The sequence below is a fragment of the Notamacropus eugenii genome, chromosome 5 (genome assembly GCF_028372415.1).
Source record: "Notamacropus eugenii isolate mMacEug1 chromosome 5, mMacEug1.pri_v2, whole genome shotgun sequence".
Taxonomy (NCBI): domain Eukaryota; kingdom Metazoa; phylum Chordata; class Mammalia; order Diprotodontia; family Macropodidae; genus Notamacropus; species Notamacropus eugenii.
In genome coordinates, this window is record NC_092876.1 from 13,608,939 (window position 1) to 13,623,320 (window position 14,382).

Sequence of the window (14,382 nt, forward strand, 5' to 3'; positions counted from 1 at the left end):
ATGGTTCCTTTTCCTTTTTGATTTCTTTGGGGCATAGGCCTGGTAGTGGCATAGTTGGGTCAAAGAACATGCACAGGCCCCGGTTCCTTTCTACAAGAACTAGACGAATCTGCAGCTCCACCAGTAGTATATTAGTAGGTTTGTTTTTCTGTAGTCTCTACAATATTTGTCATTTTCCTTTTCCCTTAATTTTGCCAAACTGATGTATATGAAGTAGAAGCTGAAAACTGCTTTTATTTGCATTTATCTAATTATTGCTGTTTGGGAAAATTTTTCATATGATTGCTCATAGTTTATATTTCTTCCTTTCCCTATCCTTCTTGTTCCTAGCCTTTGACAACTCGTCTGTTGGTTGGCTGTTGTCCTTTGTACTCAAAGAGGACCAAAATGGCATCATCACGCTAGAGTCAAGTTACAGTGTGTCTGACCATGACGGATCAAACCAAAACAAGCTCAGAATGTTCTATCGCAGGTTGGGCACAAACTCTCCGTATTTGGGGTGGATTCTCTAAATTTGTGCATCTCACATTTCCTTTGAACTACTTTAATTCTGCTTTTCTGATGTGGACATGCCATGCTGAGCAGTCCTGTGCCAGTGTCTCCCATGTCACACAATCAATTCCAAAGTTCTTAAGAAAGACCTTGAGAGTCTGGGGAATGGTTCTTTGTGTTAGATATGGGATCAGAGAAATTTATTACAAAGATTTTCCCAGTTACCTATTTTTCTGCTAATTTTAACTGCATAAAATTTGTGCCAAATTTTTTCATTTCTACCTATTCAACATTGTTCATTATATTTTCTATGATTCTACTATTTATTTAGTCATATTGTTCCATATGCCATAGATCTGAAAGACAATTTCTTCCTCGCACCTCTAGTTCGCATATGATGTCACATTTTATGTTTAAGTCATGTATTCATTTGGAATTTGTCTTGGTATAAAGTGTGGGATGTTGGTGCACCAAGGGGGGATTTATGGCCTGGGGGTCATATGTGGCTCTTTAGGTCCTCAAGTGCCACACTTTGCCTGAATCCAAACTTGACGGAACAAATCCTTTAATAAAACGGTTTGTTCTATGAAACTTGGACTCAGTCCACACCTCGAAGTCATAGGTTCCCCACTCCTAGGTAGACCTACTTTTTTGCCAGACTACTTTCTGGTTTTCCCAGCAGTTGCATTAGATAGTAAGTCTTTCCCCACAGTGAACACTACAATAAACATTTACTATAGAATCTTTTGAGTTTATGAAACACTAAGCTGCTGTGTTTGCTTGCTTCTTTATGCCAGATGTCTAAGCTTTCCATTTTAATTATCAATGTTTTGTGGTGGAGTTGGAGATTGCTAACTATTTGCATTGCTTGGTTTTGACTCCACCATCATCATCATGCCCCTGAGTTGGGACCTTCTAAATTCATACATCTCACATTTCCTTTGAGCTATTTTAATTCTACTTTGCACATACATCATAGAGCACAACACCTTTTCTGATGTGGACATGCTATGCTGAGCAGTCCTGTGCCAGTGTCTCTCATGTCACACAATCAATTCCAAAGTTCTTAAGAAAGACCTTGAGAGTCTGGGGCATGGTTCTTTGTCCCTACTTTTTAGCTCCCTTTTGTGTGTTGTTTCCCCCATGACAAAAGAAATTCCTTTTAGGCAAGGAACATCTTACTTGTGTACCCAGAGCTTAGCACAGTGTCTGGCACACAAAAGTCACTTAATAAATGTTTATTATAATGTATTGATAGATATTTCACCCCTGCCTTTGCTACTCCTCCGTCCCCCAATGTTATCTTTGAAATTCTTCCTTCTATCTTATAAAACAATCCTTAAATAATTTGTTTGGTGGGGCCACTAGGTGATGCAGTGAATAGAGTGCATGACTTGGAAGACTCATCTTCCTGAGTTCAAATCTGTATTCAGACACTTACTGGCTATACTACCCTGGGCAAGTCACTTAACCGTATTTGCATCAGTTCCTGTAAAATGAATTGGAGACGGAAATGGCAAACACTCCAGTATCTTTGTCAAGAAAATTTCAAATGGGGTTGCAAAAAGAGAGACATCACTGAAATGACCGAACAAGTTTCATTAGTATGACACTGAATAAGTAATTTAAATTTCATCTTTAAAACAAATAATTTAGGTACTATTGCCATTTTAATTATATTGGCTTGACCTACCCATGAACAATTAATATTTCTCCATTCATTAGACTTGTCTTTATTTCTGCAATGAAAGTTTTATAGTCAAATGCCTATAATTACTAGATGTATCTTGGTAGATATATTTCTAAATATTTTAGAGTTTCTATAGTTATTTTGAATGGAATTTCTCTTTCAAGCTCTTTCTGTTGGATTTAGTTGCTGATGATTTAGGTGAACTTTTCTATCTGAATTTGTTAATTATTTCATTTTTCTTTTCAATTATGCATTCCTTCTATTTACTTAGCAACACAACAATTCTTATAAGACCACTTTTCTGGACAGCTTAGATGTGTCCTACCTCTCTGATTAAGCAATCAAGTGGAACTGTGCTTCTCTGAAAGCTTAAGGAGCAATATATCTACAACACACCCAAGTGGTCATTTTTCTTCTTAAATTGGGTTCAGTGATAGGGCTGCTCTGCTCTTTCCCAAAGATGCCCATTTCACTTCTACATAATGTTTTTCACTACCTCTGGCTGGAATTTTCTGATTTGAAGCTTCTACCCAGTGCCCACCCCTCTATCCTCTGGGACCAAGAAGAACAAGTCCAATCTCTTAGCTTGAGGATGGTTCTCATGCCCTCCCTATGTCTCCTCTCCTCTAAGCTCAGCATCTCACCTGCTTTTGCCTGAGATTCTCCAGTGAAACAGATTCAAGACCTTTTGTCATACTTAATGCCCTCCTCTGGGCCCTTCTGTCTCAATTTTGTTTGCTGGGTTTAGGGGTCATTACTAGAGATCCATGAGCCTGCCCTCTTCAAGGAGAGGTTCTAGGCATTGTGTTGTTGTTCAGTCATGTCCAACTCTTTATGATCCCATTTGGAGTTTGCTTGGGAAAGATACTGGAGTGGTTTGATATTTTCTTCTCCAACAAATTTTAGAGATGAGGAAACTGAAGCAAACAGGGTTAAGTGACTTGCCCAGGGTCACCTCACTAGCTAGGAAGTATCTGAGGCCAGATATAAACTCAGCTCTTCTGACTTCAAGCCTGGTGCTCTCTCCAGTGTACCATCTAGCTGCCCCTTTTAGGCACCATTCTCTATTGGTCTAACATGGACTTACATGGAGATAGCTTGGCCAACTTTGAAGGAATAAGCCCAGAAGATAATGGCAGGAAACAATGTCACTCACAGTCCAGGAGAGCAATGTAGCCTGGGGGATAACAGACCATGGAGAAAGGAACAAACAGAGCTCAGTGGAGCAACCCAAGAAACCCTGGAACTAGTGATAAGAATCCTGACCTCCCCCAAACTCTAGAACTCCATGGCATCAGGGGCATATATTGATCTTCTACAACAAGTGCCCATTCCCTACACATGGGGCCCTCCTCACACATGCTCAGTCTCCCCATTGGTGAGGTGTATATTTGTGGGAGCATATGCCCCCTGTTGGGGGCAGGGAATGTTCTGTTCCAAAACATCTCTCTTAGTTATTTCATTAAATGTCTTGGCTTTGAAGCAATTGTCCCTCTGCCTGACTGAGAAAGAGTAAACATACTGGGAGGGACTTATAAACTATTGTTTTTAGAACTTTGAATCTGGTGCAGTTGTCTCAGGGGTCCCATGTAAGAGAAGGTGAGAAGGATCTGAAAGGTGCTACTGAAATATGAAAGGAAGACAGTCACAGAAAAGCTGAGAGAGGAACAGAGATAAGAGAGAGGCTAAAAAAAAGCAAAAGAGGATGGGAACAGAGAAAATCAGACAGTATGAAAAATGTGCTCACTTTAAACAGAGAACAATACTCACTGTGAAACCAGGAAAGTTCTCATTTGATTTTAGCCAATTATTCTACATTTCTAGTTAACGGATTGTTCACTAATAGAGTACACTTGCTCAGACAAATGTAATGCTTTCTATGCTGTTCCCTATTCGAATTTCCCCCCTTTCTCCTCAATGGCTAGATGCAGCCTCCTGAACCTCCTACTTCATGTTCTTCTCCCTGATAGGTTCCCCCTGAAACAGATCGTTAATCATGAATAAAAACTTCTAACCTTTTACTTGATCAGAAACCTGGTTCTGCTCTTTGATTAGAACCAGTCACCTCTGACATATTCTGCTATCACCCACAGCTGGGGGGACCTTTAATCCTGCAGAAACAGAATTGTTTTATTTCCCACATATGGTCTATAAATTCGCAGTGAGAGATGCAGGATGGAAGAAAGACTAAGCCTTCAAAACTATTAATAAGTGTTAGAATTGGTGGGCAATTCTCCTTTCCCCCAACTTCTACCACTGAGCTATTTCCCTAAATCTCGTGGGGTGCCAGGACTCTTGTTATCTCTTGGACTTGGTCTTAGCTCTCCAAGAAGGCTGAACCCACAAACTAGCCCCAAAATTTTGCATCAGAGACAGAAACATAGTGGAGACCATCAGAATATCCACTATGAAAATGGAATTCTGAGCTCAGTAATAAATACCAGTAAACGAGGGATAATCAGTGGGACTCTTAATTGATTTGGCAAGGTTATAAGGTATGCAGCTCCCGTGGAAGTGGGCCTAGGACCCAATCCTTTACTGAGAGACCATAGGAAATGCTCTCACTGTTCCCCAGTGACTAGAATTTCTTCCTACTGATTGGTTGTCATAGAGCTAGGAGGATCAACTCTCTCTTGTCAGTGAAAGTGAGCTCTAGACTTTCCTATCCTTTGGGCCTTTTCCACAATCTCTTTTTCATACAAGTTGGTAGCAAAGTGGTGGTGGTAGGTGGGACAGTTGAGTCTTCTCTACCCTCCAGATCAATAGCATTTACAGCTAGAAGCACAGGATAGTGCTGGGGGCCAGAGAAGGAAGTTCATGCATTTGCAATTTCTGGAGGCCTTCTTTTGACTTTCTATTTCCTTTTCTCATTCTAGGTCAAAGATGAGCAATTCTGAGAATAGACATTTCCAGCCTCGGTGGTCACTGTATCATGGATAATATCGAATCCGAAAGTTCTTGTGGTTGAGAATTGGGTTCTGATCAACTGGGGGGGAGAAAATTTTTTCAGTGGCACAATTCTGGGGAAAAGGAACAAACTATATTTGTAGGGGTGTCCATGCCATGAAGGACCAGGAAGTCTGGGCCTGCACCCTGCGAGGGAAGGTTCTAGCAGTTTCAGGTTCCAAGCAAAGCTTGTTTTCAGGTGAGATGTTACCTGAGATAGGAAAGAAGCCAGGAGACCCAGGTGAGGGAGAGGACATTCTCAGCACGAGAGACAGCCATTGGGAAGGCATAGGGTCTGAAGATGGAGGATTTTGGTCCAATATCAGCCAGGATGCCAGTGTCCTTGGGTCAGAAGGGAGAAGAAGACCAAGGTATAAGAAGAGTTGAAAGGCTTAAGAGGTTGGTCCTATGGTATCTGCTATGTGTCACAGGACATATGAATATGTCATGAGAAATATACATATTTCTTTTAGAAAGGTCTTGCATCAGTCCAAAGAAAACTGTATCTGTGTGATTAGACAGGTAGTTCATCATCATTTCCTAAGTCCTTTGTTCCTTCTTAGACAAAATAACTGGACAGAACTCAGATCCTCCTGATTCTTGCTCTGGTGCTCTGTCTACTGCCTAGCTGTCCCTTCTCACCTCAGACACTTGATACTCACTAGCTGTGTGACCTTGGGCAAGTCACTTAACCCTACTTGCCTCATCCTGGGTTATCTCCAGTCATTCTGATGAATATCTGGTCACTGGATTCAGATGGCTCAGGAGGAGAAGTGAGGCTGGTGACCTGCACAGCTCTCCCTCACTCAAAAAACAAAGTCAAGTGAAAGTCATGTCATTATTTCTCTGATGGCATGGTCTCCTTTGGCAACAAAGGACGAACACAGTCTTCCATGATTATTGCTGTGAGTTGCTTACAATAGGGAAGGCCTGAAGCAAACGGAAGGTATTTTTTCAATATAAACTATCTTTACTTTCTAGGAGTCTAAGGGAACTAATAGAATATTTGTTTCCTGTATTTCTTTAAGGGTTCCTGCCAGTATTTTTAGTGGTGGATGGAATATTTGATGTCTGTATTGTACATTGAGTACTTTCGAGGGAGGGGATCCTTACCAACACATATCTAGAACCCCTAGACAATAGCTACTTAGGCTTTGTTTTAGAGATTTCCCAGGAATTTTCTTCTTTGGAGGGAACAGAGACAGAGAAACAACCTGACTTCATTGGCACCAGGGTCCCATGATTGAAATCTAGTTCATAGGAGCTCAGAGCTGATTGGAGAAGGCACTTGGGCCATGAATGATGCTAGTATAAGTTTGAATAGGAAGCATATGGACAATAAGAGGAATTTTTAGCTCAGCAGCGTACACATTTCTTGGTGAGAACATCCCTGAAATAAAGATAAAATCCTTAATAAAAATCCTACCAGAAGGAGACATTGAGAAGCAGGGTACATCCCATAATAGAATCACTCTGACTAGCCAGCTCCTGCTTCCTGTTTGAACTCCCTAAGCTATACCTTCCCCTGCTACCTGCCTTATTGGGAATTGGGGCTCCTGAGACTCATAAGATTTAACATTACCACCTGCCATAAGGTTGGATGTTGAGAGAAGACCCTGCCTACTCTAATCACCTGCCTTCCTCACTGGATTTCTCAGCAGTCACTGAGAGTCTTCTGGAAATCATCCTACTGTTACTTTACTTCAGCTCCATCATATTCTTCCCATCCCAGTGAGTCTGAATCCCTAGCTGTCACTGTACAGACCTCATTCCCTAATTCCCATCCCATTCAATCCTCCTATCCAATATCCCATTCCATATCTACTTGTCATTTCCATTGTGCCCACTGGAATGCCTGCTCCATTGATAATCAATTGCTTTGATCTTAAATTTTTTACTTACCTTCTCCCCACATTGTCTGGTTCCCTCCTGATGGCATGGCCTTCTTGGCCACATTTTCCAGCACTGGTTGCACTATTATTTATGCCTCCCACCCCCCACTCACTGATCATCTTGGTGGGGGTGTCAGAATGCTCTTTGCCTACCATTGATACTTTCAGGTTCTCCCTCAATCTATTACTCAATAAAACCCCTTCCTTTGAGGTTAATTGAATCCAATTTATCACCCAATCAAGATTCTGGTAGTTGTTATCTACTGCCCTCAGCCCCCACCTACCTTCCTTCCTCAGTGAGGTCAATGTCTAGTTCATAGTCTTTCTCTCTTCCCCAACTCTGCCCTCATGTTAGGAGATTTCAACATATATGTTTATATGCCAGTAAGTACCCCAATTTCCCATTTCCACTATTAATTCATTCCCTATGAATGACTCCTCCACTCCATACCAGCTACATACAGACATGGTCATACCATTGACTTTGCCATTGGCCAATAATGTACCAATTCTATGTTCATAAACTATGAATTTCCCTTACATGATCATAATCTTTTCTCATTTTCTCTTTCCTTTGGCTCTGTTCCTCATTCTCACCATGACCTCTAATCCCTCCACCCCTCAATTCTTTTTCAGGCTATTATCTTTTCCCTGGCTACATTCTCCTCCCTTCCCCATCTTGACACTTGAGAGATCATTCCAACTCTACACCATTCTCTTCTCTCACATACCTTGCCTTCTTATTCAACAATAATTCAATTCAATAAACATTTATTATGGATGCCTACTATGATGCCTACTATATTTCATTTGCTGTGCTAAGTGCTCGGGATAGACATAAAAAGAAAGATAATCCCTACTTTCAACTATCTGATAGGAAAAGATGACACACACACGGAAACTGGAGGCTTCTTATTCCCTGGAGTTAAAAACAAGCAGAGTTGCACATGAGAACTGAAATTAGCTTGGAAAGCCCAAAGTTCACCCTTTATAAAGGAAGGCACTGGAAGGCAGTTAGTATTCCACCCTCCAGCCCTCTAATCAGAGGGGAGAGGAGGCTGAGGGAGTTGGGAAGGAATTTGAGTCTCCAAGGCTGAATTAACAACTTGGTGGTTGAGATTTGGAGTGGTCATCTTATCCTGGGAGGGGCATCATTTTCCTGTAGAGCTGAAATCAAGCAGAGCTGCAGATGGAAAATAGCCAGTTAGATGGTGCTTCAGTACCCAGAGTACTGAGAATGGAGTCAGGAAGACCTGAGTTCAAATCTGGCTTCAGGCACATAGTAGCTAGCTCAGTTTCCTCATCTGCAAAATGAGGATGATGATGATGATGACAACAATAATATAGCACCACCTCCCAGTGTTGCTGTGAGTTTGGGAGGTGAGGCAGAGAATGATTTCTCTTTTAGATATCTCAAGTTTGCAACACCCGCTGTGAGATGTCCTAAAGATATTTAGATGTTCAAGACTGGAACTCAAGAGAGAGACTTATGGATGTTGGGATCTGGGAGTCGCCTGTGTAGAGATGATATTTGGATCCATGGAAGCAGATGAAGTTATCATGAGAGGAAGTTTAGACTAAAGCATGGAAAGAAGACCCTGGTCTCAATCATGAGTCCAGTGGTTAGTGGGCACGATCTGGAGCAAGATCAGCATCCATAAGCAAGAAGAGGGAGAGCTGAGTATATCTGGAATCTCTGGGATAGGGGTGGGGGTTGTGAGAGTTAACTGGAGAGTTAGCTGGAGAAGGCTGTGTGTCTGGGATCTCTCAGCCCACACCCACCATTCTGGGATGGGCCATGATGGCCTAACTAGCACTAAATTAGCAAATGTGTTAAGTAGAAGCTATAAAAAACTGTCTACACCTGGGCCTCAGTTGTCTCACCCACTCACTTTTCAGCTCTTCACAATCTGGTTTCAGATGCCATCACTGAACAAAAATGATTCTCTGCAAGGTTATAAGAAATCCTTTGATTTCTATGTTCCATAATCCTTTCTGAACCCTAATCATTCTTCTCTTCTGTGTGACTTTTGACATTGAGACTTTCTCTTCTTGAAAGTTCTCTCCTGCCAGGCCTAGAGGCCTGTGGGCTACCCGAGTCTTCTTACCTCACTTCCTGAGGTCTTCGGTTGGCCAAACCGGATGCTCGTATGAGAGAAAGGACGTTCCAGAGTCGAACAAGGGTTGAGCTTTATTTCAGGGTCTAGTTACAAGTGCAGGGGAATTCTTCCTTAGGAGGGAGCGAAGAATCTCCCAAGGAGGCAAAGATCTTACAATAAGAGATTGGAAGTAGAAGTATAAGCGGGGAGAGAGGGGGAGGGGAGAGAGGAGAGAGGAAAAGCGGAGCCTAGTGTCCTGTCCGCTCCGCACCCCTCTGCCCAAGAGAACTTTCAGGCTTTTCTGATCCTACTTAAACTCTCCAGCAGCATAGTTTGCATCTGAATACCGTGCTGTTAGATAACAATAGTGTGCCCAGATCCGGGACAATCTCGAGGGTGGGGAGAGCTCTCTCCCATCACGTTTCTCACGGGAAGAGGCGGAAATACACGAGATAGCTCGGTTCACCTCGATTCCCAATCGTTTCCTGGGGGGGTCTCGTGAGAACTCTAAGATTTAGAAGTTCCCACCTTTACCCGCCCGAGACTGTCCACCTGGAATTGAGCTTCCATCCCCAGCATCCTCCTCCCTAGACTTTGGAAACACTGCTCTCTCCCCATTCTCCTCCTCCTTCTCTGACTGCCACCCCTCAGTCTCTTTCCCTGGATCATCACATCCTGCCCACTAACTGGTGATTCTTGCCCAGTTTTTCTTTCTCTATACCTCCTTTCTTTGGGATTTCATCAGCTACCAGAGATTACATTTTTATTTCTGTGAAGGACTAACACATCTGGTGTGAGGGCTTACCAAGCCCTTTTCAAAGCTGCTCATCCACCTTTAGTGTACACCTTCATGCAACTCTTACCTGTGGCTCCAAAGAGCTGCAGTACACACAGTGGCCACACTCCAGTAAAACCATCTCCTCAGATGGGCTGAACCAGGCTGAGAGTAACGGATGGGTCTCAAACCCATTGGTGAGTTAAGGAGATGTCTCCTCTAAGCATGTGAAAACTTCCACCTGGTGGAATGGGTGAATGAAGACAATTTGTTCCAACAGCCATGAAGACAACTAAAGAAGATGCAGGGGAGAACTTAGAGCTTGGTCAGACATCAAAGACACCATAGTCATCTATTGCACCTTGGACCAATTCCATTCATCTTACCACCAGACTTTGAGCTCTCTGCAAGCAAGAGTGTGGTTAAGGACTTTGTGCACCTCTGCCTCCAGTTAAATCCAATTCATGTGCAAGCTAAGACATCACCCTGTGATATCACTGGTCCTCTTTGAAAACAAAGGACCACAGGGCAGAGCCAATATGGAGGAGTAGAAAAACAGACCTATTCTAGCTCTCCCCCAATAGCCCATAAAATCCTGTAAAAATGACTCTAAATAAATTCTAGAGCAGCAGAAGCCACAAAATGACAGAGTGAAAGAGATTTCCAGGCCAAGACAGCCTGGAAGGCCGACAGGAAAGGTCTATCACAATGGGCTCAGAGTGGAGCAGAGCACAGTCCAGCCTTGGCTGTACAGCATGGACAGGACTGGAGCAGGCTTTAGGGTGTTGAATCACAGGTAGTAGCTGTGGTTCCCAGATTTCTCAACCCACAAATGTCAAAGACACCTTCAAAGGTCAAGGAGAAAGCTCTTTCACCTGGGTGAGAGGGGTGTGCAGTCTGACCCCAGGGCAGCAGTCACTGTGGCAGCAGCATCCACTTTTGGAACCCTCAGCCTAAAGACCCTGGGGGAATCTAGTGGCCTGATCTGGGTCTCAGTCCTAAGTGGTGGTCCTGGGGTGAGGAAGAACACTGGCATGGTGAAGTTGGTGGGGACTCTGGAGAGGAAATCTTACTCACAGATCCTGGGCAGAAGGGTGCTTGTGGTTGCTCCCAGACCAGAGCACAAGCCAGGAGAGGAGTAAGCTCTTCTCCCTTGATTGTGCCATCTTGGAGGAACTGAGAACTTACAGGTCCCTAGAGGATACTCTCAACTTGATAAATGTTGGGGGTGTAAGCTCAGTTTCATGTGGACAGTCTCAGGCAGGTAAAGGTGAGGACTTCTAAACCTCAGAGTTCTCATGAGGCCCCCCAGGGAAGAGCTGGGGATTGAGGCGTGAGACACGGGCTATCTCGTGCATCTCCACCTCTTCTCCATGGGATACGTGCTGGGGAGAGCATCCCACCCTTGAGATTAACCCATGGTCTGAGCCCACCTGTTGTTGACTAGGTAAAGGCTGAGAGCAGGCACGGTATTCACGTGCAAACTATGCGGCAGGAGAGCTTAAGTAGGGTCAGGAAAGCCTGAAGGCGCTCTTCGCACTGAGGGGCCCTTAGAGGGCAGAAGGTCCCTCCCCTCTCCCGCTCCCATCCTCTTGCTGTACGATCTTTGCCCCTTGGGAGGAAGAGGATTCCTCTCTCCTGAGGAAGAATTCACCCTGCACATGTAACGAAGACCCTGAATAAAGCCTAAGCCTTGTTCGACTCTGGAAAGTCTCTTCTCTCAATACGTTTATCCGGTTTGGCCACCAAAGACCTGCGAAGGTGAAAGGTAAGACTCGGGTAGCCCATTGACCTCAAGGCCAAACAGACAAAGGACTCAAAAGTCAAGTAACTGGCTGGGAAAATGCCCCCTAAAGGGGAAAAAATAAGTCTATAGAAGGTTACTTTCTTGATGAAAAGGTATTTTCTTCCATCCTTTCAGATGAGAAAGAACAAAGCATACCATTAGAGGAAGACATCAAAGTCAAGACTTCTACACCCAAAACCTCCAAAAAAATATGCAATGGTCTCAGGTCATGGAAGAGCTCAAAAAGAATTTTGAAGATCAAGTAAGAGAGGTAGAGGAAAAATTGGGAAGAGAAATGAGAACAATGGAAGAAAATCATAAAAAGTGAGTCAACAGCTAAGGGAGATCCCAAAAATGCTGAAGAAAATAACACCTTTAAAAACAGACTAACCCAAATGGCAAAAGAAGTTCAAAAAGTCAATGAGAAGATGAATGCTTTAAAAAGCAGAATGAGCCAAATGGAAAAGGAGGTTCAAACACTCACTGAAGAAAATCGTTCTTTAAAAATTAGAAGGGAGCAGATGGAAGCTAATGACTTTATGAGCAACCAAAAAATTGTAAAACAAAGTCAAAAGAATGGAAAGATAGAAGACAATGTGAAATATCTCATTAGAAAAATAACTGACCTGGAAAATGATCCAGAAGAAATAATTTAAAACTTATTGGTCTACCTGAAAGCCATGATCAAAAAAAGAGCCTAGACATCATCTTCCAAGAAAATATCAAGGAAAACTGCCCTGATTTTCTAGAACCAAAGGGTAAAATGGAAATGGAAAGAATTCACCAATCACCTCCTGAAAGAGATCCCCAAAGGAAAGTTCCTAGGAATATTGTAGCCAAATTCCAGAGTTCCCAGGTCAAGGAGAAAATATTACAAGCAGTCAGAAAGAAGCAATTCAAGTATTGTGGAAATACAATCAGGATAACACAGGATTTAGCAGCTTCTACACTAAGGGATCAAAGAGCTTGAAATATGGTATTTCAGAGGTCAAAGAAGATAGGATTAAAACCAAGAATCACCTACTCAGAAAAATTGAGTATAATACTTCAGGAGAGAGATGGAATTTCATTGAAATAGAGGACTTCCAAACATTCTTGTGGAAAAGACCAGAGTTGAGTAGAAAATTTGACTTTCAAATACAAGAATCAAGAGAAACATGAAAAGGTAAACTAGAAATAGAAGCCTTAAGGAACTCATTAAAGTTGAACTGTTTACATTCCTACATGGAAAGATGTTACTTGTAACTCATGAGACTTTTTTCAGTCTTAGGGTAGTTAGAGAGAATATATATATATATATATATATATATATATATATATATATATATATATATATATATATATATATATATATGTAGATGTGTATAGGGACGTATACATGTGTATCTTATGTATGTGTAGTTATGTATATGTACATGTGTGTATGTGTGTATATGTATATATGCATGTGTGTGTATACATACACACACACACACATATGGAACGGGGTAAGCTGAATATGAAGGGAGAATACCTAAAAAAAAATATTTACTGTTGAATGCAATGTACTAGGAGTAAGAGAAAGGGAGAGGTAGAATGTAGCAAATCATCTCACATACAAGAGGAAAAAGAGCTTCTGCAATGGAGGGAAAGAGGAGGGAGATGAAAGGAAATAATTGAGCCTTACTCTCATGGGATTTGGCTTAAGGAGAGAAAAACATACACTCCACTGAATATGGAAATCTATTTCACCCTGCAGGAAGGCAAAGGGGAAGGGGATGGGAGAAGGATAATCATAGAAGGGACAGCAAATTGGGGAAAGGGATAATCAGAAGCAAATACAATTGTGAGAGAACAGGTCAAGGGAAAAAATGGAATAAATTGAGGGAACGATAAGACAGAAGGAAATGTGTTTAGCCTCTTACAACATAACTATTATGGAAGTGCTTTGCATTGTTACACATGTATGACCTATATTGAATTGTTTGTTTTTTCAAGGAGGGTGGTTGAGGAGGGAGGGAGAGAATATGGAACTCAAAGCTTTAAGAATGAATGTTAAAAATTGTGTTAGCATGAAACTGGAAATTAAACCATACACACAATGGAGTACAGAAATTTATTTTGCCCTTCAGGAAAATAGAAGGGAAGGGGGAACGGAAGAAGGGTGAATAATAAAAGGGAGGACAGACTGGAGGAAGGGATGGATGGGGTTCATGCTGTCCTGAGGTTGGGAGTGGGGAGAGAAGGAGAGAAAATTTTGAATTCAAATTCTTGTGAAAGTGAATATTAAGAACTGAAAAATAAATGTTATATATTTTTAAAAAAAGAAAACAAAGGTCCACCAACAACAACAATAATTCATCCTCTGTTGTCTATAGGACTTCTCCAAAGGAATGTCCCATCGACATTGCAAAGTCATTCAATCCCAACTGGTAATAATTCACTTCTTCGCTACATTCCACCACTGCCCCCCATCCCATCTCTCCTCCACAATTCTCTCTTTCCATCCAAGGCCCCACCACTTCTCCAATGACCTCAGTTCATAAATCTTGAATAATTCTTGACTCATTCATGTGTGATAATCCATGTGATCCATGAATCCACTTCCATGTGATAATCATAGATAACATTCAGATACCATTTGAAAGGCTTGCATAGTACTTTACAGAGATGATCTCATTGGATCCTTGCAACAACTCTGGGAGGGAGATGCTATTATCACC